The 26660-nt window shown below is 46.6% G+C and overlaps 1 protein-coding gene and 1 long non-coding RNA gene across 5 annotated transcripts in view; both read left to right on the top strand.

The window, feature by feature from the left end:
* The window catches only part of RASAL2 (RAS protein activator like 2), a 239370-nt gene that overhangs the window by 23100 nt on the left and 189610 nt on the right, over positions 1 to 26660 (top strand). The gene's annotated exons all lie outside the window — the stretch shown is intronic.
* LOC138799650 (uncharacterized) overlaps positions 1 to 26660 on the top strand; it is a 60427-nt gene that overhangs the window by 13236 nt on the left and 20531 nt on the right. Inside the window, exon 1 of one of the 2 annotated variants that reach the window (XR_011364292.1) lies at positions 18595 to 18675. The exons of the other annotated variant lie outside the window; for it this stretch is intronic. This is a non-coding gene — a long non-coding RNA (uncharacterized lncRNA). Of the gene's footprint in view, positions 1 to 18594; positions 18676 to 26660 lie in introns of those variants that run through there. 2 annotated transcript variants of the gene reach the window in all.

Consider the following 26660-nt stretch of genomic DNA (forward strand, 5'->3'; position numbering starts at 1 on the left):
AGCCGCGATTGGCTGAGCACAGTTATGCTCAGCCAATCGCGGCTGAGCAGCTGATGACGCAGTAGCTGTATGTCTTGCAGGAAGTGGTGTACTCTTTCCAGTCTGACACAGGGCCTTCTGCTGCCACCTCTGTCCATGACAGGAACTGTTCCAAGGATTAGAGGTTTCCTATGGGGACTTGGCTACCATTCTGTAATGCACAGAGGTGGCAGCAGAGAGCACTGTCTCAGACTGAAAAGAATACACTACTTCCTGCAGGACATACAGCAGCTGATAAGTACTTGACGACTTTAGATTTTTAATAGAAGCAATTTACAAATCTGAAAAGTTAATTTAAAAACAATTTTGTTTCTCTGGAGTACCCCTTTAAGATCCCACTTAAATTAAAATCCCACTCTGACCCAGGATTACCTATCTATCTATACAGCATTTTTTTTTTTTTTTGCATAATATTCTCCCTGATTTTTGCTTGGCGAGGCAATACTATAGCCGTATCTTAGGATAAAGTGCAGTAACCACTCATGGCAGTTTTAACCTGTCTGCATCTCTATGTCCTTAGGGTAATGCAACATGTGGGCACTTAAGACCTGTCATTGTTCTTAACCCTTATAAAGAGTTCCTCTAATTCTATTCAATATGTCCTGGAAACATCTTATTGTCTCTCTCAATCAATATCACTTTGTGTGTTGTCAGCGCCGCTCAGGGGACTGCAGGGCTCAATTCCTGGACAAACCATTTAGAAGGGATAAAGTCGGCCCCGTTAATTGGGTTTACTAAATGAGAGAAAGTATTTATAGAGGCAGCGCCGATCCAGCGGAGGGTAAAGTGCACCAACGCTCTGGGCTCTGCAGACCTATTAACCACTAGCCGGGATAAGTGGGAAACAATATGCACTTGTTTATGGCTACGAGAGTCGAGATGGAAAGTACGGTCCGTGACGCTGATGTCACCACCACATCTATCCTGGATTGTAAATGCAGAAATGGTTTCACTGTTTAATGGATTAAAGCTTTAGTTTGACCTCATTATTTTTATACTTTTTATTTTGTATTCACTAGCTTTTGTCTCCTGCTGACATCCCTCCGCCCCCCCCTCCCTCCTCCTGGCTGAGGATACAGGGTCGGGCAGGCGGGTGGTTGATGACACATATTACTCAAAAAACATGGACAAGTCCCCTATGATTAAATAGATGGGATCCCACGCCATTCAGAACCTTCCTCTGTCAGGCCTCATTCACACGTTCAGTAATTTTTCAAGACTGTATATTATATATAATGTTGTTTGGGATCTGCAAAAAAAATTAGTCCGTAGTGCATCTGCAAAAATTAGGGAGGTGATAATGGCTTGCTCGCCTCTTCTCCTGCTGCTCTCCATGCAAAGCATTGACATGTCAGTTCTTTGTGCGGAGGCACATGAGCCCCTCCATAGAGACAGAGTGAGAGACCGAGACAGGCGGGATTCCACGGCGGAGAGATCCGCCACTTTTCCTCAGTGTGAACATACCCTAAGGGTAGCAAGTACGTATCTCCCAGCTCATAGTCAGGCAACAGTGAATCAAAACATCAGACGTTTTTTCCGGATGATAGGGGCAATTTAAAACAAGCAATTCCATAACATATATAATGGTGGATGAACTTTGCTGATCCCTATAGATCCACCACCAGTCACTCTGTTTTCAGCTTTGTGTATCCTCTGTGATGATGCCCTTGGCATTTTGGGAGCCCTATCATGTGCTTATCACACTAGCCGTATGCATTGCTTGCCATATATGAGCACTCATTGTTCTGCTCCAGCAGTCCTTTCTGTGCTCGCTGTATTTGGCAGGGGAGCATTAGACTTGTTGGCACTGAATTACATGTGACTGTTGCGATATTGTTTGTATACTGCAGGCCACGTCCATGATTTCTAGTCTGTAGGAGTCCAGGTTATTGAATGAATTCTGTCTTCTCTTCAGTGTTGACAATAGTGGCCTACCTCAGCTGATAACCCCTTTAAAGATACTCTCCCCCCCCCCCCCCCCCACCAACCACTTTTACCATCGGATAGCTGCTTTCAATCCAAGATCTTTCCTGGGGTCCATTCGGCAGGTGATGCAGTTATTGTCCAAATTGGCGTGGCCTAGCATGTCTTCCCCCTAGGATTGCACCGCCTTTCTGTCCTTCCTCTCCATCATTAGGAACGTCCCTGGCAGGATTTCTTCTAATCACCACTGACACATTAGGACAATTAGCCCTTAAGAATCCAGCACATGTACAGTGTTCAGACAAGTGATGAATAGGAAAAATCTTGCCTAGGGCATTCCTAATGATGAAGAGGGCGGGGAGGAGGGACAGAGAGGCGGAGAGGCTTCGCAGGCCTAGGAAACAGATAATCTAGGCCACACCAGTTTGACACAGGGCTGCAAGTTTAAAAGTTGTTTTTTAGGACAATAACTGCATTACCTGCCGATTGGACCCCAGGACAGATCTTGGATTAAAAGCAGCTATCTGAAGGTACAAGCGGTTTGAGGGGGAATATTGTGTGTACAGAATTGCTTTAAACCTTGTTGTCTTGTTGGAAATCTCCTTGTGCACGTTGTTGTCTTTTATTGGGTTTCTTATGTTTATTAGTGGTGATAAACTAGAAAACGACAATCCTGATCTAGCGTTGCATACGACATCCATAGCGGTTTATAGATCGCCGCCAAAAATCGTTGACTTTACGGTAGCATTAAAAAATGATTGTACCGCATCCATCTTATCCATTCTGCCAGCAGTGTAGGCCTCCTTTCTTATCTGTAGAGATGAGTGATGTATAGTCCTCGCTTACCTAGCAGTATGAAGAATGAAGCTATTTTCGATGCCCCGATTGTTCTTTTTCTGCCTTTCCTCTCCAGGAAGCTTTACGTCGCAGAGGGTGCTGGAGGGACAAAAGGTCCCCATGGAGATCCATTTTAATTATAGGAGGGTCCCTTGACCCTCTCACCCCTTAAATCTATCTTCCTCAAATGTTTTGTGGATTGACCCTCATGGTAATGACTTTGCTTGCACACACAAAGACATTGTCCATCTTTATATAGAGTATCATTGTAGCAGTGGTCTGTCCCTAATGTATTGGGAGTATGCAGTCATGGTCACAGGGGAGATAGATCAATTGCACTAAGTGACCGGGTGACATATCTATTGTGCACTCACTCTAGATATAGGCGCGTGTTAATCACGAGACATAGAAGTGTCATTAGAGGGGAATCTCTTTTAATTTATGGAGGTTAGAGAGTACACGGTGACCTCAGGGCAGTGGTCGGAGCTGATGAGCTCACTAGACATGAGAGGACCCTTTTGGATTTCAAGAAAAATCATGTAACGCCATAAGTGACTTTACAAGACTAGAGAGAATGTAACTAGGTGCATAAAAAGCAAATCGCTGCTAGAACAATCGATAACGGTAACATTTTTTTATGGATTTTGACCTCCCTATTGAAAACAATGGTACAATTTGCAACAAATTGCCAGCGTATCCCCAACAAAAATTCGATTTCAAATGTGCACCACAGTCTATGGATTCTGTAAGATTTTCTGTGTATATGTCCGAGGTAAATGCACCCTGAGGGTATGTTAACACAGCAGCATTTAGGCGGATGACCCACCGCTAATTCCGCCCCTCGCCCCCGCTTGCTCCCGTCGCATCTCTGACCATGCCATAGATTACATTCTATGGTCGGACGGAGTCTATGGCACGGGCGGAGATGCGGGCGAGCCGCGGAATCAGCAGTTTGTCATCCACCTGGATTCCACTGTGTGAACATACTCTTATGGTAGAAACCACTGCAGGTTCCAAATAAGGGTCCACATATGCATTATGCTTTTGTCGACCATACCTGCCTCTCACAGAGGGTTCGGACGTCAGTATAAGGTTCATGGGGCTGACAGATGATGTGGAAAATCACCCCCAGACCCCTTTGTTCTGGGAAAGATGAGCTGCAGTCAGAGCTGCAGTCTCCTCATGGAGAACACAGGATTGCTGGGTTGTGCCAAATATTCCTGTCAATGGGGAGGAAGGGCGCTGGACAGAACAGATAGCTGATGGCAGAATGATCGTTTGGCCGTCAGTTATTAAAGGTTTTTGGGGACCTTAAGACATATTGGACAGTTGACCAAAGTTGTATTGGTAAATTTCATTATGTTCTACGGCCTGGCCATTATTACTCAGATTTCATCTGTGCGGTGTCCTGTCCTGTGTAGGAATGGATCCCACCCTTTCTTTGTCATCCCGTCATTGCTGCCAGTTCTCTAATTGCTCTGAGTAATTGCTGTTACATAAAGCTGGAGGGATTGTTGGCAGACACCATCCCAGATCACTAGACATTACATGTACCATCATGGTATGTAGACCTTATCACCTGCAACTAAAGCCAGATTGGTCTTATTACTTGAATGGGAAATGCAGATAACATGGAAATATGTGGCCATACATGTAGTGTCCATATGTGATACATCGAAGGCAAGGAAATCACTGCTACACAACAGAAGTTAGCTTCAGCTTCCAGTAAAAATTTGCCAGGTGTTATTGGGTCATGTTAAAGTGTCCCTGTCATTAGTTAGTTTGGGGACCCCCCCCCCCCCCCTCAGTGTCTAAGATGGGCCTAGAAAAGGCGAACTAGTGACAGACTGTTTGGGGTTTGGCAGTGTTCTCTGAACCCGAACAGTCGGCATTTGACTCCCGCCATCTGTAGAAGTTGGATGCTGCCCGAGGGAGTCCTGAACATGAATATAGCCTGCGGCTTACCATCCCCAGATCTTAACTCTATAGACTTACAATGATACTTGCCTCATGCAGCAAGACAGAAAAGGCAGTGAGCTGAGAAGTAAACCACCTAACCAGGCTTTTCTTAGGAATCAGTGGTGGTCTGAGCACTCAGGCCCAACCTCATCATTTCAACTATTATTTTTTTTCTACTGATGGGACACTATAAACCCAATATTGTGCTTACACAAAGATTCACCATTGACAATTCCAGGCCTTGCAGGCCCCTAGTCATGGGTTGATTGGGTAGCACTATGAGTAAGGCTCTGCAAGGCCTGAAACATGTCAGTGGTGGACCTCTCTATTGACACAACATGACAAAATAATACTTGGCAGGTTTTTACTGAATACCCTTTTTTCTCTATACTGGTTTGATTGTGCTTCGTCCTCTTTAAAGGAAATCATTTCCAGTCGCTGTATGTGGAAGATCCCCAACAACGTGTCATACAGTGCTTTTCATCAGCTTATATAGATGCTCTCAGTGTTGATATTTGGCTCCAGTGTCGGAGCAATATGTGTTGTGCAGCTTTATTTTCCTAATGCCAGTTCAAGCCTAGACACTGACTCTGTACTATTCTAAAGGTCCAAGGTATAAGGTGTATGAGGCTTCTCCCCACTGACCCGCAACAGATGATGTTGGTGGATAGCTTTCTGGCTGTGGCTTACCCCTCCCCATAGAGAACACAGAAACGCTCGGCTGTGGCTGTTTATGGGGAGGACAAGGAGAGGATGGAAGACATACTTCAGGCACCAGTTATTGACAGTGTATTCAGGTTGCCTAATGGTGGTTTTTTAGTGGTTGAGCAATCATCTGGCAACTGGTATAACTGGGACAGGAGGGCAGAAACAGGCAGTCATGAACAAGCTCCAAGCTTTTTGGAGGACAATGTTTCGGTAGTCTGGCTCAAGAAACACTTGAAGCACTGTGTTATGCTTAGAGTAGAGCCCCAGGGGGCGGTGCATGACAGATAAATTCTATAAAATAAAAAGTTACGCACTGCTCCCTTTGGCCCTGCACTAGCAGAACATCAGTGCCTAGAGTGTTCCTTTAAATTTGGGTGTGTTTCTAATATTCTGACTGTCTTTACCCGCTAGTTGTTGTGCAGATCGATTAATAGCAGTCCTGGGGGGGCGTGGCTTGAGCATGGCTGTGTGAGGACGCGTTTGCTCTGAGCTCCGGGCACGCTCCGCACTATCGGGATCCTCTCCCACACTACCGCACTCCCGTTATGCCCACCGGGTCCCGGAAGACCCCCTGCACGCCACAGGTGACGCCTCAAACCTTTCTGGCCCGCTTTGCCCGTCCGGTCCGACGGATCCCGCCGACGTCCCAGCAGCGCACCAAGATGGCCGCGGCGCCGGTGACAAGGAGCACCGCACAGAAGTCGATTCCCGCCTTCCCTGAGCTGAGCCAGACGACCCCGGAGATCCTCCGGACACCGCTAGATCTGGATGCAGACTCCCCGGCCACAGCTGATCAGGATACGCGCTCTTTGCTGACTCCGGCCATGCTGCTGACTGAGGTGAGGTCTCTCCTTCATGCCCTCCCGACACGTGAGGATCTCACAGCTCAGCTAGCCCGCATGGAAGAACGCCATGCTGGCGACATGGCGGACCTTAAATCCGGCATCACGGCGGTTGCAGCTGCAGTAACCGGACTGGAGACACGGCAGGCGGCTCTAGACCAGGCCGTCACCACTCTGACCCCCCGAGTAGACACACAGGAGGCCATCTTGAGGGATCTGATATTCCACGTGGACGACCTCGAGAACCGGGGCCGACGCAACAACGTAAAGGTTCGCGGTCTCCCGGAGGAGATTGGCCCGGAACGTCTCGCTGGAACAGTGCGGTACATTTTTAATAAGTACTTGGGGGACCCCGGTGATACCCATATTGAGATGGACCGGACACACAGAGTGGCAGGTCCGCGCCCACAGGATAAAAACCGCCCCAGAGATGTCCTGTGCCGCGTCCATTATTACCAACAGAAAGAGGCGCTGCTCCAGAGAGCATGGGAACTGGGCCCTATGGACTTCGAAGGAGCTGAGATCACCCTTCTGCCCGACCTATCTAGGCGCACCCTAGCCATGCGCCGGATGCTGCGGCCTCTCTTGGACGCTATTCGTGATTCCCGAGCATCCTACAGGTGGGGATACCCCTTCCATCTGATTATACGGCAGGCGAACACCACCTATATACTCCGCACACCCGCAGATCTCCCGGGTGCACTTCAGCTGCTGGGCCTTGCTTCGCTGAACTTGCCGGACTGGACACTCCCGGCCCTTCCTCCCTCGGCCTTTGGCCCTCCACCAGGTAGTCGCTCCCCACGGGCGGAGACACGCAGGTCGCGATCACCGATGAGAAGGGGCCCCCGTTCCCCACGCCAACGTGACCCTCACTCCCCCTCACACCCTCCGATTGGAAACTGCTGAAGAGTGGCCCCGATATGCCTCGTGTCTCCTTCCGACACAGCCGGCCACGAGACTGACTGCTCCACGATACTCCATGGTCAAGACAGCTAACGGAGGGTTAGCGTGCTGATTACCCTGAGTCGGTGCATGACCACCTTAAGGAACTCGATAGGGGAGGGATGTTTTTTCTGCCCAGTTATTAGCTACTTGTTGGGTAAAGGGGGCCCTGTTGGTTTGTTATTATTACCGAGTCTCTCCCCCCCCGTTGGCATGGCTAGTCACCCTCCGGTGACGGTTTCTCCAGTCTCTCCTTTCCTAACCTGGGGACTAGATGTGGGACTGCTTTCCTCATGGCCCTTACAGTTGTTGGTGACAGCTTGCCATAGTTTCAGCTGCCAGTGACTTCCCCCCCCTCTCCCCTTCCCTCCCCCCCCCCCCCTCTCTCCCTTCCCTCCCCGTCCCCTCCTCCCCTTTCCTCCACCCTCAGTGGGTGGCTCGGTGTACAGGCATGCGTAAACCTCGAGCCGGAACCGCTCATATGTGTGTGTACCCTCTCTGGGGTGTATCTGTACCCATACCCTTCTCTCCCCCCTTTTTTGCACTTCATGGCACTCTCCTGGGGTCTCCCGGCTTCCTCCTCTCTCTCCCCCCTGACCCCTTGACTTTGCCATACCGGCTGGTTGTAGACTGGATCCCTAAGTTACCCCATTTCCTTGTTCTGGAGCGTTTTGCCCGAGCTCCCCCACCTGGCCTGCTCCTCCACGTTTCTCGCCAGTTCTTTCCACAGGTTTCTGGCTGGTGACCGTATCGGCCCCTGCCAGACCTAGTGTTTGGGTCTTTGACACCCGTAGTTGTTTTCTCTTCCTCCTCTTGTGCAGGTCCCTGCTCTTTGTCTCGGTTCCCCCCCCCTTCTTCCTCCTCGCTTCCCTCCCTTCCTTCTCCCACCTCCTTCCCCTTCTCCCTCTTTTCTCTTCGTTCCACCCCTCCCAGGCTGTCCCTCACTGAACCATGTCCTCGGTTCTGTGTGTTTCTCTCAATGCACAGGGCCTGAATATCCCGGAGAAGCGCTCATCTCTGCTGCGCCTTCTGTGGGCCAAACGAGCCTCGGTGGCATTTATCCAAGAAACGCACTTTCGTGCGGACCAAGTGCAGAAATTGACGGACCGCAACTTCCCTGATGTCTTCCATAGTTGCTCACCTGACTCTAAAACGAAAGGGGTTTCCATCCTGTTCTCCCGCACTGCCCCATGGGAACTCATTGACCAGGTGTCGGATCCGGAGGGGAGGTTCCTCTTCGTGAAAGGTAAAATGGCAGGTACGTTATGCACTTTTGGCACAGTCTATCTTCCCAACTCAGGCCAGCCAGCCTTCCTAGAACGCTGTCTTGCCGGAGTTGAGGATTTTCTGGAGGGGATGGTTGTTCTCGGTGGCGACTTCAACATGGCAATCGACCCGACCCTAGACTCCTCCTCAGGCCGCTCCTCACTCTCTCTTTCGTCCCTTCGCCACACTAAACAAACCCTACATTCATACCAACTGATGGACGTGTGGAGGCTTCATCATCCCCGGGATAGGGATTACACCTTCTTCTCCAACCCCCACAACCTCTACTCGCGTATTGATTATTTTTTTCTTTCTCACACCTACCTTGAGTACGTGACAGCTACCACTATTGATCCCATTTCCTTTTCCGACCACGCATTGATCTCCTTATCTCTGGCTTTTCACCCACCGCAACCCAGATCGTGGCGTTGGCGACTTAACGATACTCTACTCAGAGATCCCGGGATCCTCGCCAACATCCGCACAGACCTGGCCAACTATTTTGCCACCAACACCACTGCAGACTCCTCTCCCCTGATGGTTTGGGAGGCCCATAAGTGCTTCATCCGGGGCACATTTATTAAGTTAGCCACCCGCCTTAAGAAGGACCGTTCTGCCAAGATAACGGCCTTGCTATCCAAAATCGGGGAACTAGATAAACAACACAAGAGGTCACTTGCCGCAGATACCGGGATGGAACTCGCCACTTTACGGGGTAAGCTGCGGGATCTGACCTTTGCGAACGCAAAGGCCTCATTGGCGCGCTGCCGTCGTCACTATTTTGAGTTCGGCAGCAAGCCAGGCAAGACTCTAGCCCGGGCCTTGCGGTCGCAAAGAGCTCGGTCCTTTATTCCTCAGGTGTCCTCGGCCTCCGGCCCTAAAACATCTTTAACCCCCCAAATTGCCGAGGCCTTCCGCGCATACTACGTGAATTTATACGGCCTTGCTCCCACCCAATCGCGTGCCGATCTTGAGACGCTTAACTCCTCGATATCCGCATACCTTCGGGACTCGGGCCTTCCTCCCCTTCCTGAGGACAGCATCTCCTCCATTGAAACCCCCATCACAGACGCGGAATGGGAATGGGCTATTAAGACCTCCCCTTCCGGAAAGGCCCCTGGTCCAGATGGTCTCACCCTGCCCTACTATAAGTGCTTTGGCCCCCTCTTACAAGATCACTTCCTGGCCGCATACAACTCCATCTCCACCGGTTCCATCCTGCCCACTGACTCTCTTCGTGCCCACATTTCAGTAATCCCCAAAGAGGGCAAAGACCCCTCCCACTGCCAAAACTATCGGCCTATCTCCCTCCTAAACTTGGACCTCAAGTTCTTCTCTAAGATCCTCGCGGCCCGCTTGACCCCCCTCCTTCAACCCATTATACACCCAGATCAGGTTGGTTTCATGCCCATGAGAGAGGCCCGAGATAACACTACTAGGGCAATAAACATCATTCATTACGCCCGCTCCTCACTCCTGCCTTCCATTCTATTATCTACTGACGCGGAGAAGGCCTTTGACCGAGTCAGCTGGCCTTTTCTCTTTTCCACCCTCCGACATATAGGCATCGGTCCGCATATGATGGAGTGGATTAGCTCTTTATATTCTCACCCCACTGCCCAGGTCTCGGTCAACGGCCTTCTCTCAACCCCGTTCCCTATTTCAAATGGCACGCGGCAGGGCTGCCCTCTCTCCCCTCTCATTTTCGTCCTGACATTGGAACCTTTTCTCCGACACGTCAGGAACAATACGGACATCTCTGGAATATCTGTGGGTTCGAGGGTACACAAAGTAGCGGCATATGCGGATGATCTTCTCTTTTTCCTCACACAGCCCTCAGTGTCCCTCCCCAATCTCCTCTCAGAACTTTCGCGGTACCAGACTCTATCCCATTACAAGATCAATCTGCAGAAATCCGAGGCGCTTAACCTCACCCTTCCCGCTGCCGGAGTTTCCGTGTTGGAGTCATCTTTTCCCTTCCGCTGGGCGCGCTCATCTCTCACGTACCTAGGGATCCACCTGACGCCGTCGGCCTCGGACATCTTCAAGACGAACTTCCCACCTATGCTTCGGCGCATTGAGGCGGACTTGCTGCGGTGGCACAAGGGCACTTTCACATGGTTCGGGCGCTGTTCGATCTTCAAGATGAACGTTTTGCCCCGCCTATTATACCTCTTCCAGGCCCTGCCTGTGGCGGTGCCTATGTCCTACTTTCGGCAACTCTCGTCCATTCTTGCCAGGTTCATATGGGCACATAAGCAGCCTAGACTGGCAAAGCTGGTCTTAAACCGGCCTAAATTAAGGGGGGGATCGGGACTTCCCAACCTCTACCACTATTACGTTGCGGCTCACCTCTCTCGAGTGGTTGACTGGCACCGCCATGCACCCACGAAAGCATGGGTGAGCCTAGAAATGGCGTTGTCCCCCCTCTCTCTGTTGGCGGCCCCGTGGCTACCTGGCGCATCCAGTCTGGTAGGCTCACACCCTACCATCACTCCTACCCTGAAAGTCTGCCAGAAACACCTGTCCTCGGGCTTCTTGGCCCCACATCCCTCTCCTCTGTTTCCCGTCTTAGGTAATCCCTCCTTTCCGACTAGTGTTGAGGACCCGGTCTTCCGTACTTGGCTCCGAGCGGGCAACTTCCGTGCTTCCTCCTTCATTACGGGCCAGACTTGGCTTTCCATCTCAGCGCTCCATGACCTGGCTGACCCTTCACCTCTGGGGTTCTGGAGATCACTCCAGCTTCACCACTTCCTCCGGTCTCTCCCTAACCCCTCTTGCTTTACACGGCCACTTACTCAGTTTGAGTCTCTTTGCTTAGGCTCTGACCCTCTCCGCCATACCCTTTCTCTCATATACGCCTTGTTGGGCTCTCCACCAGAACAACCGCCTCCCCCATACCTCACCGCATGGGAGGAAGACCTCAATACTGCTTTTACGGCGGCACAGGTTGAGCGGATCCTCACCTGTACGCACTCATCATCCATCTCTTCTCGTCTCCAAGAGGCAGGCTATAAGCTTCTCTCCAGATGGTACCGGGTTCCTACCCGGCTGCATAGGATCTTTCCGGACGTATCTCCCCTGTGCTGGAGAAACTGTGGTGGAGAGGGCTCCCTTTTACATATTTTCTGGAGCTGTCCTAGGGTGGTGCCTTTTTGGAAGGAAGTGTGGCGCATTACCTCCACCTTCACCGACCGTCAGCTTCCCTTTTCTCCATCGTTCTTTCTCCTGCACCTGTCGGAGATCCCCCTCAAGTCCTACCGTCGCTCTGTGCTCCGACACCTGGTCAATGCGGCACGGGCCTGCGTTCCGGCTCTCTGGCGCCAAGCGAATCCCCCTACCACCTCTATGTGGGTACATAAAGTGGAAGAGATCAAACGAATGGAAGACCTTACGGCACAGTTGTATGGCCGCGACTCCCAGTTCTACAAGACATGGTATTACTGGGATCAATTTACTGATTCGGCTGAATTCCGGAATCTCATGGCGCAGTGAGGGACTGCTTTCCCCCCTCCCCTTCTTTCCTTCCTCCCCCCCCATCCCCCCCCTCTGATACCGGGACCTGCCTGCCTTCCCCCCTCTTTCCTTCCCTTCCTCTTCTCTTTATTCTTTGCCCTCTCTCCCCCCCCCGGTTTTCCCCTAGGATTCTTTCTGATTGAGCGTTAGCTCACTCCCTTATTTTTCAGTAGGTGCCGACACCACCGCCCACTGGGAGCGGTGGACGCTCTGAGTTCTCTAGACACATGTTTGTTCTTTGGTTCATCTGTACTTGCATGTTTGATTTAGGGGCCTGCGCCTCCTTGTGAAGGTGGTGTTGTAGCCCTCAGTTGTTTGTTTTATAAAATGGAAAAATGAATAAAATTGAGAATTTTAAAAAAAAAAAATAGCAGTCCTGACGTATATTGTACATTTTTGGTTTTACGTATCCCAGACAGGTTTAGGGAGTTGTCCACAGTGGTCTCTGTATGACTTGGAGCGGTTCTCCGTGATTGTATTGTATTTGGGGGGGTCACAGTCGGGGTATTCCGTGCACGATCCCACATCTCTCTTCTGAATAAATATTGACAGAGGAGGAATAATCTCTGTAAAATGTGATAGCGCTGACCTTGGCTGCTCCCCGTAAATTCCTTCTCTATAGCAGGACACCACTTGCTCCCACCGTTACGGTGTAATGTCTGTTTTTATGATGGCTGCTCCCTGTTTTCATTGGATTTTCACATTTGACATTTAGATCATCTCACGCTGATCTTCCTTTTACTTATAATCCGCTTATTATTCGCCTAGAGTCAGGAATTTCCTTTCTGGCACAGCGCTAACTTTTAAAGAGCGTTTTTCCTTTTGTAGATTAGAAATGTACGTTGTTAGGGTGACGGTAAACAGTAGATAGAAGGAAGCTGATGATTAGATGGTTGTCTGGAGGACCATCGATTCTGCCATACTGCCGTACAAGCTTTAGGTCAAATGGGCAAAGGACGGACCATATTTCTGGGAATGTTCTTTGATGGAAAGTCAAACGTGTCCGAGTAAAGGTGCCTATAAACTAGGGGTGAGTGAAATTACAGTACAAATGAAGCAAATCGCTTTTTTGGTTTCGGCAGTCGGCTTGTCAGCCTGCTGACTTTAACCCCTCCCCTCTGGGTGCCTGGAAAAGCTGGATCCAGTCCTGGGAAACTTCTCCCGGCAGCCGGAGAAGAGCGGCACTCTTCTCTAGCAGCTGAGACTAGAGAAACGATATGCTTAGTTTGTACTGTAAATTCATCCCTACTATAAACTTTATACTAAAGTCGGAGAAACCCATCGCTCATAGTATAAGCTGTATGGCAGCCTCCCAACTTGGTATCGGTGGAGATAGGGGTTGGGCGTATAGTATTTTTACTGACCAGCTCTTTTGCATAAGCATGCGATAGACCTGTTAGGCTGTTGGTTACTTCTCCCCATAGAGAACACGCGTGCGGTGAACGTCCGTGTGTATTGGGAAGCCAGGAGAGAAGACAGTCATCCAAATGAACGTATTTGTTAAATGGCCACCAGCGAACATTTATAGTTAAAATTATCCACTTTTGTCAATTTTGATGTGGTGGATACTTTATTACATGTTATCTGCTACCGACTTAAAAAAAAAAAAAAGCATCCCGTCTGTTGGGTAACAGGCAATATGGCTGCTGTCACGGCTCCCAGATGGGAATCTTTCTGAGACTTATGAACAGTGAATCATCTTTGATATGTGATGATACATATGCTCCTTTTCAGGCTGAGCTTTTACAGCTCTACGAAATAAGTGTAAAAAAATAAAGTACCCTTTCAGGAGATGTAAATAAGTGTCTATAAAAGTCAGGTCACTCTGAGCTAAATTCTGAAAAGGTCAGTGTCCTATACCTCCATGTGATAGCCAATCTGATTTCTAACATGTGTGACTTGAATTGAGAGAGAGCCTGAGCTGTGTACCTGCAATCTATGAGTCTGTCTGTCTCCTCCAGGGCTTCCACAATGTGCCTGAAAGGTAAATTAATGTAAAAGGAAATATTTGTGTTACTACTATTGAATCTACGCAATGCTGCCTCTTAAATGAAATCTCCTGCCTTTAAGATTATCGGCTGATATCAGACTGTACGACCGATAATCGTCCCGTGGAATAAAAGGCAACGATCAGACAACGTTGTTCATGTTGGCTGATCGTTTGTTTTTCAAACATGTTGGAAAACAAGCGACTGTGAAAGCAGCGATCTGCTGCCGTCCCTCCGCAGAATAGGAGCGGCAGCAGCAGACCGCCACTATCCTCTATGGGCTGCCCGGACGATCTAGTGATCACCTGGGCAGCCCCACTGGAGCTCCCCACGGCTGTACACAATGACTGATACAGGGAACGCGGACACCTAACCGTCAATTTATTCATACTGTACATTTCCAGGAGAAATAAAAGAGGGATGGCACCTTTTCCTGCATTCTTATTACATAGTGAACATAGCTTTTACTGAGACAGATTTGGCAGGTGAGCTGACACTTCCCCTGTAAATCTGCCCTCCCACCATATTGGTCCTGATGTATTTTCATAGTGATAAACCTGATCTCAGCTCAGTCGTTTCGTCTATGGGCAGTCTTAGCAGAAGCTATTGCCAACACTTACCTGAGGGTGGCGTGTGTCCTGCTTACTGTCAGTCTGAGCCAGTGCCAAGAACTGATTTACCCTCTGGGCGCTGATGTAAGTGCCGGGCACATGGTGTTGTATCCCTTTAACTAGTAATGAGAGGCTGTGCCGCAGCTGCCATCCTTTACGCCACACTGGCTGCACTGGAATCTGCAGGATTTTACATCAGATGTTTCTCCCAGTTAGATGAACGTTTCAGCCCTTTAGTTACTGAAGACAGAAAACTTCCCATCATAGCCAAAACCTGCTGAGCTAGGCAGTGTTCATATGCCCCATAGAGAATGAATGGAGCCCTGGCAGGGAATAGTTTTCCTTCGTTCTCATGTCGGACCCTTACTGATCAGCTTGTTATCCTCTATCCTGTGTGATTTGAGAATACCTCTAAAGTATAAAACATTCTAATTAAATAGGCACTGTCACTTTAAATAAAACATTGACATGTCAAAGTTTTTTTTTTTTTTTTTTTTTTAAGTGACAGGTACATGTGTAATTTGTTACCAGGTTGCAGTGACATCCTGACACCAGAGCTTAGACCTCTCCCCTGATGGGCACCTATGACGTCCCTGATCCGGGGGCCTCTGTCCTATCCCGGACGTCTCCTTACTCATCATGTGCCGTCTCTCTGGAATGTATAATGACCACAGGTATGGGCACATGACTGGTCTGAGAGTCCCCCCTGTGCGCACACAGTATGAGCGATGAGGGAGCTAGTGCTGTCCGTGTACACCAGTATCTCTTTATGGCCAGGGATTTACGAGCTGGCTGTCATTCTCAGGGAGAGAGATGTTGGCGTGTTTACTGCCTCTCAGCCCTGGCGCCTACGTCTTTACTTCTGCTTCATAGATTTCTATGATTGTATCTGGATGCACACGTCCCCCATCTCCGATCCTAACACTTGTCGCTGTGATATCTGTGCTTTATGGGGTCATTACAGGAGCAGAAATGGTTCTATATTTATAGAAGCAGCATTAAATCCAGCATGTTATAGTATCACTGCGTCGGGGCTGGTGTAACCCTCTCGCTAGGTTACACATACTATTGGAGGGAAGACAGTGGTGTCTTCCTAGAAAGCTTTGAAGAGATTGGCGTTGCCAAGAAACGTAGACTAGGAGCATTATATTATTGAATAGAGTTCCCCTTTAAGGGGTGATGTATACCACAAGGGGGCAAATTCACACAAGATGGAAATGGTGCGACTTTTACCTGTGCCCAAATCTGACCAAAAGCTGCCTTTCATAAATTTCAATGGAAAACCTCATCCTTGTTCAGTTTTTTTTGCCTTTCACAACTTGCCAGAAAGGAACATATCACTTATTTAGAGGGATTCCACTCACAGAGATTAACACCTCTGAGTAGCGCTAATCCTGTGCGAATCACAGAATACCAAACAGCAAATCTGCAGCGGGGATCCTAGGGTCTGCCATGACGTTGTGCCATGGATTGCATGTTAATGTTGGATTTTTCCATCAGTAATATCTGCCGTGTTACCATATCCTTAGGGGGATGAATAACACGGTGTGATTCCTGCAATCCGTCATGGGTTATTACCCGTGTAAGTGTTGGTAAGAGAGGAAGTGGCAATGACACGGGTGACTTCATGTGATATAATATTTTCGCCATTTTTAGATGATTTTATTTGCTTTGATCTTTAATCAGAATTCTAATCTTGCTCCGCTTGTGGTAATGATAGGAAGATTACCAACCATTTCTTACTGAGAGTCCTGGACAGCCGCGCTGGAGGGAGCTGGATTTACTGTACACACCAATCCAGGTCAGTGGAAGTGCGCCAGCCTGGGTTTAAGGGCAGAACCTGGATTATGTCGGAGGGTTTCATTGCCCTGATCTTAAATAAAAAAAATTACATATGTGATGTAGATGGATGAAGTAACGGCGATAGGCCTAGGAGCTGCCTTACCTCCTATATACGAGGCAGAAATGGACTGTCAGCTCTGCAGTCTTGTATACACTAAGGTTTGCATGTAGTATTCTAATTTTTAGAAGGAGAGATTCCATGTTCAACAATGGTGACTATAGAAAATAATGATTAGTATTGGCTATGATGGAAATTCGTAACCATAATAGCTGGCTTCCTGGCTTGTGTGGGGTGCACACATGACAGTACGCACGCATGACAGTAATGCCAGCCGCCAGTCACTATGTCTTTAGGATGCCAGTTGGTAGGATGGGCCAAACTGTAATGAATATTTTATACCCAATTCCAAGCGTAACAATGGCTTTTGTTACTGCACAAAAAACAAACAAACAGAAATAGGGATCCATCTTTTACAAGAGTAGTTGACACGTGAGGTATTACATGGTAGAATATTAAGTTACTGTTTTACAAATGTGATTGGGAACTAATCCATGTGAAGTGCTCCACCCATCCTAAGATGGTGACTAAGTTTTAGGCTGGGTTCACACTACGTATATTTCAGTCAGTATTGTGGTCCTCATATTGCAACCAAAACCAGGAGTGGATTGAAAACACAGAAAGGCTCTGTTTACATAATGTTGAAATTGAGTGGAAATGGCAAATATTTGCTGTTATTTTAAAACAATGGCTGTTGTATTGAAATAATGGCAGTTATTTACTGTTATATGGCGGTCATCCACTCAATTTCAACATTGTGTGAACAGATCCTTTCTGTGTTTTTAATCCACTCCTGGTTTTGGTTGCAATATGAGGACCACAATACTGACTGAAATATACGTAGTGTGAACCCAGCCTTAAAGTGTAAGCTGTCACGAAGCCCGCTGACCCGAGCAATGTCAAATCCATTCATCTGCCAGAAGTTCGGGTATCCATGGATACAGCCTCATGGCGTTGGTACTGTGCAGGTCAATTGGATCAGAATGGGGGTTGCGCACAGTACCAACTCGGTGTGACTGTAGCCATGGATGCAAGAACTTCCAGCGGCTGAATGGATTTCCCACCGATCAGGTCCACGTACTTTGTGACAGGTACATCTTTTCTACAGGCTGATGACTAAGTTGACACACTAAGGGATCTGGTTACATATTGCCCTTAGCAGTCATTGGAGAGGGGAAGAGGAGTTTAGGTGCAGGATCAGTCAGCAGCAGAGAGAAACACAAAGAGACGCTGCTGAAAGATCTCGTATTATATCTCGCCCCAGTTACACTGCTCAATACTGCTCTATAATGGCCTTCATGCTGCCTTCTAAGGGCATACAGTGACTGCAATGTGGGAACACGGTCTTATTGGTCCATACTATGTGAAAATGAAGTGGGTGTTACATCAAGGGGGATCATTAGGGGCATGGAAGTGCTTATTAGCTGGAACTAGGATCATGTGGTTGACTATGGCTTTTATTTTATCTTTATGCTGAACTCTTCAAAAAAAATTTTTCCCAGTGCCTTACAATCCCTTTAAATGTTATAAATATATTTCTGGAGAACCCTGTTAATTTCTGTAATAAAACCGCCAGGCCGAGCACAACTATATGTGTTTTCTTTATGAGGGAACAGCTGTAATTCGGCGATCACATGCACATACACATGGGCTATTTTCAGTATTTCATGGGCGTGAATGGAAACCTAGGGGAAATTTTAGATTGTAAGCTCCATTGTGAGAAGTGGCTGATGTGAATCAGTGCCTTGTCTGTATATCCGCCGACTGATAGTGATCAATGATATTTTCTCCATCGCTGTCTCCCCTGCCTATTGACCCCATTTATGATGATGCGTCTACCTTGGATGATGAGATGTAAAACAATGGTGGAGATTGATCAAACATTGGGTAAAGTAAAACTGGCTCAGTTGCCCCCGGCAACCAATCAGATTCCACCTTTCATTCCTCACAGACTCTTTGGAAAATGAAAGGTGGAATCTGATTGGTTGCTAGGGGCAACTGAGCCAGTTTCATTTTATACCATGTTTGATAAATCCTAATGTGTTACCTGAGCAACCAAACTAATCATATAGACGTGTACAAGCTTTGAGTGTCCTGAAAACATGGCCGCTGTTCCAACAGGACAAGATCTCCAGACGTGGAAGGTTCATTCTATCAGACCTGCTGTCCGTGTTTTACAGTAGGCAGCTGCTCTTGTGTTGCCTACCACCTGGGTGTCACCATAGATAAGATAGCACTTATCGCAGCTGTACATAAACTACTTAAAGGGATATTCCCATCATGTTGTTTATGGGGATAATAGGCTGATCAATGACAATCTGACTGCTGGGATCCCTACCAATACCAATGGTGACTAAAATGGTCCTCGGAATGAATGGTGCAGAAGTTGGTCTCAGATTTCCAGGATGAGTCTGGTCTAAAACTTCAAGACAGTCGGAGCACATGGAAAGCAAATGTTTTTTTTTTTGTTTTTTTTCCCCTGGACAGAACTAATGAACCTACAATGCTTCAGATTTGGTGGATTTGTAGGGTAGATCTGCTCGTCTCAGTCAGGTAGCACCAATGCGTCCATTTAGGTTCATACTGTAGACTTGCTCATCTCTGAAACCTAAAAGTTTCTGTTGAAGCCACATGGGCAATTTCAGAATAGGAGAGATCACAAAACCAAAACCTAGATCGGAGATTCCCCAGCTGGAGAGTCATAGGTTGGGGATCACATCCAAATCAGGGCTGTCAAACTCATGACCCTCCAACTTTAGCAAAACTACAGTTCCCTTCATGCCTGAGCAGCCAAAGCTTTAGCTTTGACCAGGTATGAAGGGAATCGTAGTAAATTCTACTGTATACTCAAAAACCCAAAGGCAAATAATGCAGCGTGTGACTACTGTAAATGCCATTGTTCTCCTTACTGCAGTCGGTGACCCAACATGTATCCCCCGTGCTGCGGAGAACTCATTTAGCATAGTGATCAATGATCTGTGTAATAACATGCATCCTCGCCTTATCCTTGGGATGGTGAATGCAGCAAACTGCAGCGGAGATAGAAACTGCAGCATTTTCCCCAGGAGATCCTGATGGACGGTCCCAGCCATTATACCAGCATATTTCTGTAATGTAAGTTTTGCATCTTATAGGTATAGCTCACACCAGGTGACCTTTGCAGGTTGAGCAGTTCTGCTCCATTACTTAGTGTTTAAGGCTTTGATGTAGTCCATTAATGACAGCCTGATCAGCTGATCCCTATGTCTGGCGTGCACCATCCACAGGCCACTATTGCAGCGGGTGAAGGCATTGTTGTTGCAGCAGCGTGTTGCTCAGAGATTAGGATGTGTAGCGGGGCACGGTGTTTACACTGTACATTATTATATACCGCTATTCCACCTTGCAAAGCTTAGCCGACCCTGCTCAGTGGTTATCTCATCGCCCACCTTGGAGCTTGTTCTTATGTCGCTATTGTTAGTTTATAGATTAGGGTGGCCTACCCCAACCAATTGTCTTCCTGTGACATATCATATTTTTACCCAGCCATTGTATAGTAACCTTTATGTTTAACCTGTTTATGTCCTGCCAGGACTGTCTCATTGTATCGTTACATTGCTCTGTGTGAAGGTTTCAGAAATCTTCATCATATTGACTTATTTATTCAGATGAAATTACATACACTGGGCTTCTGCCTGTTCATTGCGGTGATCGATGGAGGTCTCTGCACCTGGACGCTCAAAGCCTCTGATGTGTCACTATGACAAACCAGTGAGTATACAGGGTATACAGTGAGTATGAGTAAGTAAAGGACTAACAGTTACCTGGAAGACTTCGTTTCTTGTTTTTCTTTTAAAACTTTAGGGCTTAGAGGCATATTGTTATTCTGACCGTCCACTTTTTAGGTTAATTTTATACTTTGCCCTAAATATGAGTTTTACGTTGATCCTTTCGTTTGTAGGAATTTTACTCATAGGACTGTCTTGCATAATACAGTACTTTGTCCTTATTACATCAATAGTTCATATTAAGGCTCATTTATACTTCCTTAAAATTCCTTTCCTTTTTCGTTTTTTGTTCGAGCATTTATTATAGCATTTTTAATATGCAGCAACTCAACAAATTTACCAAACCTGTACATTTCTATGTACTATATTGAATGATCTACTTATAAAGCGACTCTGTACCCACAGTCTGACCCTCCCAAACCGTTTGTTCCTTCGGATAGCTGCTTTTAATCCAAGATCTGTCCTGGGGTCCGTTTGGCAGGGGATGCAGTTATTGTCATAAAAAACAACTTTTAAACTGTAAGCCCGGTGCCCTTTGGCCGTGGCTTAGTTTATGTATGCATTAGGCTAGCACAACCTCTCCGTCCCTCCTCCCCACCCTCTTCAACATTTGTCCTATTCCTCTGCAGTGAAAACTACGCAGCTGCTTAACGATCCAGCCCATGTGCCAGTCTCACACAGCTGACGAATAGGAGGCAATCTGCCTGGAGCATTTCTAATGATGAGGAGGGCGGGGAGGAGGGACAGAGAGGGTGTGCAAGCCTAATGCATACACAATGTAAGCCACGACCAAAGGGCACGGGGCTGCCAGTTTAAAAGTTGTTTTTTTATTACCATAACTGCATCACCTGCCCCAGGACAGATCTTTGATTAAAAGCAGCTATCCGAAGGTACAAGCGGTTTGGGGAGGTCAGATTGTGGGTACGGAGTCACTTTAAACAGCATTTTTTGGGAGACACTTTATAGCAGGTCTTGGCATAGGCACAATAGGCAGAAGGAGACACTATTCGTCTATGGTAGAATTTTATGGGCATGCTTTGTGACCTTTGCAGAGGTCATTGTGCATGGAAGGGGAGGCAGAGCAATGAATCGCTGTACATTGGCTGATCCCAGCTAATCTGTACAGTGTAGTCCCCTTCTACTTTCCCCTTGTAATCCTGTATCTGATGATGAGGAGACTGCTGAAAATCTTTTCTTTTTCAGAACAGGAAGAGTCAGCTTGGTGGTCAGAATAAAAACTGCAAGATTTCAAAATAATTTTAAATATAGTAAAATTTGAAAATTACTAAAAATGCTTAAATACATTTTTCACAAAGAAGACTTAATATACATCCCTTTTTTTTATTCTTCTTTACGAGCAGCTTGCTTCCCTTTTCACACAGGCAGGCAATGAAGCATACTTTGTTACCAGACTTCCCCGCGATCCCCACCAATTCTCTGAATGAAGGGACCACAGCCCCCGCTCACTCGGTCAGAGACGTCTTGCAGTTCCTTTAATGCCAGGTAGACGTCTCAAGACGTCTGCTGATCTCGGTGAATGCTCTTACGTGTGGCTCGCCTGAGGGCGTGGAAGAGATTGAGATATTCTTTCGTTGTCCTCTTCTATTGTTTTGGTTCCCACCTGTAAGGAGGCGTCAGGTGTGGCTTACACGCTCTCATAGTGCGAAGCGTGAAGACAATTCCTCTATTATAGGCCAGTGACAATGGATATATTCAGCTGGTAATATCAATGAGGAGGGTTGAGTTATCGTGAACTATTTTACAACTTTGTTTGATATGTAAATGTGTCCAATTAGTGTCATCACTTTATATGATATAGACTATCATAGGGGAGTGATTTCTCCCGCCCTGTCGCCCTCTATAATCAGGTGATATTTGTCTGACTGAATTTAAAGGGCCACACATGTATGATTGATCAAGCCTCGGGAAGACTCTGCATCCATGTAGTCTCTGCTTGTTTTCCGCTCTCGTCTACTGTGTGTTCACTTGTCACTGTTCTGTTCAGTCCATACACTGCTCATAATATATTATGGGATATTCAGCTACAAGGCCTCGATCCACCTTTGTATCTTGTACCTGTGGGGTCGGACTTTATGGCCGTCTCATATGAATGCGCCTTTGTTTGACAACAGTCATAAAAGTTTGCAGCGGCTTCTTAATGGAACGTGAAGTGACGGCTTGTTAAACCTAGTTGCAAGTTTATGGGCTATTAAATTGATAAAACACTCACAGAGATGACATTACATCCAACAAGCTAGAGAACTGGTCTTATGCTGATGGATTTCATAGGCAAATCAATAGCCTCCAGTACTGCAGATAGTGTCCCGGTCCCACCATTGCCCTTTTAGGAGGTGCCCGCATGTAGTTGGACTGTCTATTATTACACCCATCCTTATTATATCTGCACCTAGGGGGAGCATATCCAATGACAAGGATTGTATGTGTAGGAGGTGTATATACTTCTTTTCTGACTAGTTTACTTGATTCTACATCGATGCCAGTGTTATCCATATAAATCTTACTGCAGAGCTGCCAGGTACGTACTGTATTTAGTAATGTGGTGGTATATTAATGCTGTGTCATCCAGCTTTGTTCTGTGTGTGTGACCCATCACATATTGGTGTATGTTCCGCATTAAAGGGGTAGTGCGGCGTTTAACATTTATTCACTAAATAACACACATTACAAAGTTATACAACTTTGTAATGTGTGATATTTAAGTGAATGGTCCCGTTCTCCCCACCATGGAAGTGTGGTGCATTATACTCACCGACCGCATAGCTGTGCTCAGCCAATTGTGGCTGAGCAGCTGATGACACAGCAGAGAGGGGCCGGCATGAGGGACGGCTGGAGCAGTCCGGCCGGCCTCCCGAAGATGACGTCGTCGACCCAAGATGGCGGCCGGGGTCGACAGCTATTGAGTTAGTATTATGCACCACACTATCGGGGTGGGGGGAACACGGGGAAGGGGGCCATTCACTTAAATAACACACATTACAAAGTTGTATAACTTTGTAATGTGTGTTATTTAGTGAATAAATGTTAAACGCCCCGCTACCTCTTTAACATCACGCTTGACCACAGACACCTGGCCGGCCCTGAGCTTAATGAATAGACATTTTGGTATCAAGTGAAATTTTTGTGGCATTATATAATTATTACTAATGGAGTTTTTGGATTTGCTTTTGGTTCTTATTTTACAGCAGATCAGAACAGGAAATTCTACCAAGCTCCATTATTCCCCTACTGTGTTAGATACTTGTGATGAGTTGTTTCTTATCGCCTGGTAAAGCGTTACTACCTAACCGTGGTCTAAGTATAGACTTTTATATGGTCACCGGAACTTTGGATTAATCATAAATACTAGTGAATATAAGAAACACTAATATATCTTATCAGAAAAAATGCCTCCACTTATCAGTCCTCCTCAGACAAATCAGTTCCTGCTTATAGTCTGCCCATCACCCCATAAACAAGCACATTCTGCTTGCCACAACATGCATGTGTCCCCATGGGGAGAGACGCAAAAGTCGCTACAAGGGTCCTCTTGCTGCAGATTATCTCCACAGTAACAAAAAGAATCAGACAATTAAAATCCAACTTCCTGATCCCCAACATCTGCCAGCAAGGTGGAGTCAGAAGGTTCCCATTAGATAGTCTTCTGTGACATTTATCTAGCATGTGTGACCAATCTACAGAATTGTAGCAGGCCACATATACCACTCTTTATGTCCGATTTAATCAGCTTTGGCCATTGGATGCTAAATGGCCACAACGTTGAACAATCATTCAGTCCTTCTTCTTGTGCCTCCTTACAACCTAGTCGGTAGGTGACGTAATCCGGCTATGAATCACTCTGAATAAGAACCCTGATCATATTCCATAATGATTCTCAGACTTATGTAATCGCAGCATTCCTGTTGCCTACAGGACTTTAATAGATTTTCTGCAGACACACCTGAATTGCATAGTAAGTGCTAGAGCCAAGCACCAGATTTCCTTGAGGTGTGATCTAGGTAAAAGGATATAGCAGGCTGCGTAGTCTTACTGTATCGCAGTATTACCATATAATAACCTGAGTTATACCGTGTACTGGTGACTACATAATAGCAGACTTTGGCAGCATAGTATCGTGGTTCTTCTTATATACGTTGCCTTGAATTACCAGTGACCCCGTACCCGTATAGTCTCTCTCTGACAGATTATACACAGTCTACTGTATTCAGTTGTGCGATTTTCATCGCCAAATAACTGTGTACACAGAGTTTCCGATGATCTGAACAACGTTCCATGGAAAAGCCTTCCACAATGTGATTCCATATGGGAAATATACAATTAATAATCTCTATCACTGTATCCATAGAGACTAGTGGCAGGCAAGAAGAATTCTGAAATCTGTCCAGATTTGTTCTATTTGTAAGAATCTGTTGGCTGTCAGTATGACAGTGTGCATTACCAAAGAGTAGGGATGAGCGAACTTGGACCTCTCTCATCACATGTCCCTAACCACTGCATTGATGGATTCTTTGGTAGAGATGAGCAAACTTAAAGTACATTCAGGTTCGTACGGACCTGAACTTTTTGGCATTTGATTACCGGTTGCTGAAGAAGTTGGATACAGGTACACAAATCTTTCTGTGTTGTCCTTCACAAGCTGTTACTAGAGACAGACTTACCATGACAACAGACAGTGGACAGCTGCTCACAGGAAAAGGAGACACCTAGTGGCCAAGACTTTAGAGCTGTTTTTCTGGGAAAAGGACTAGTTTTGTTTTTTGTAAATTAAAGTGATTTACAAATATGTTAGAAATCACATAGACTATGACATGGAGGAAATTTGTCCATTTACATTGAGAGCCATTGAATTGTAATACCAGACATAGGCGATATAGTGGTGCTGTATTGGGGGGGGGGGGGGGGGGGGAGGAACCTCCTCTAACCTGAAACAGGAGACAAAAAAAATCTCAGAGAATGTATTTTGTCTTTTAAGATCTTGACGTGCATTGAAGCTGATGCGGATCTCTTGGATCATGTTAGATCACAGCTTTCCAGCGGTGGTTGTCCTCTATTGAAGAAATCTTTGAAGGAAACAATATTCCCTGTCACCCAGTGTGTGACATTTTCTTGGTTCCTGTTTCTTTGAGCGCAGTAGGATTAGTCTGTGACCTTTTTAGATCAGGCTTGTATGCGGCCATCAGAACCGCAGCGCGGACGCCCTGGGACTTCAGTGATTGAAGCTCATCCTCACTAGACGCATCATTGTGTTAAGAACTAAGAAGCGACACTTAGCCTAAATCTTTCTGTCAACGAAAATTGTGTCAAATTTACCAGAAATCCAGTGCATAGTTATACATAAATTTTCAATACATGTAAAGCAGCATGTGCTATATTAATGTGCCGTAGGGTGAGGCCTATGAGTGTACTGCGCTTATTCAGGAATGGTTGTTTTATTGCTTTTCTCCCAGGTACTACATAATATCAATTACTAAAAGGGAATCCCATTGGATATAAAGTGTCTGGGATGTTAAATCCCAACTGACAAAGGACCGCTCGACGTCCACACCAGTTATCCAGATATAGAAATGGGGCGACAAAAGCAAAGACTGCCAGTAACAGACGCATTCAGCCCTACATATCAGACCATTGTGAGGGGGCGCACAAAGACATAAAAGAGCAATAGAACCAAGAATAGTAATTGGTGAGGAGCAGCAATGTAGATTTATAGTCTATAGAGCTTCCACCTGCAGAGATTTCAGTGAGCGCTCTGGTCGGGGGCCGTACATTGTACACAGGATACATTGGAGATTATTTCTAAACATGTCTATGGAGTCCCGAAAAGTGTGACCTTAGTGTGATCAATAAATCAGTTTTTTACACCATTAAAGGGCTATTCTGGGATATAAAAAAAAAAAAAATTCCATGCCCCCAGGCCATTTCTTCACCGTACTTCTTCCATCTTGACATAACGGGACCAGACTTGTTTAGCCAATCATTGGCTACAGTGGTGTCCCTCCTTGGCCAGTTGAGTGCTGTGATATATAGGCTAATATCGTTTCGGCTAAATCCTGCCAGGATCCCGCTGAGAGTTCTGCTGACCCCACCAACATCTAATGGTTGGCAAATTTTCCTGTATGACTGCCGGTGGGGTCAGCTGGACTCTCGCTGTCTCTACTAGGAGTCCTTACAGAATTTACTCTGCTTTTTTTTTCTTAGAAACCTTGCTTTAAAGTGACACTGTCACCCCCTTTTGTGCATTCTGACATCTCTACACAGGTGTAAAGGGTAAATTTAGCAGATTTCACACCTTATTTTATATCATACGTCATGGTGCTTGTTTAAGTAAAAAGTGATCTTTTATGAAC

Source organism: Dendropsophus ebraccatus, chromosome 8, assembly GCF_027789765.1.
Source record: "Dendropsophus ebraccatus isolate aDenEbr1 chromosome 8, aDenEbr1.pat, whole genome shotgun sequence".
NCBI classification, from domain to species: Eukaryota; Metazoa; Chordata; class Amphibia; order Anura; family Hylidae; genus Dendropsophus; species Dendropsophus ebraccatus.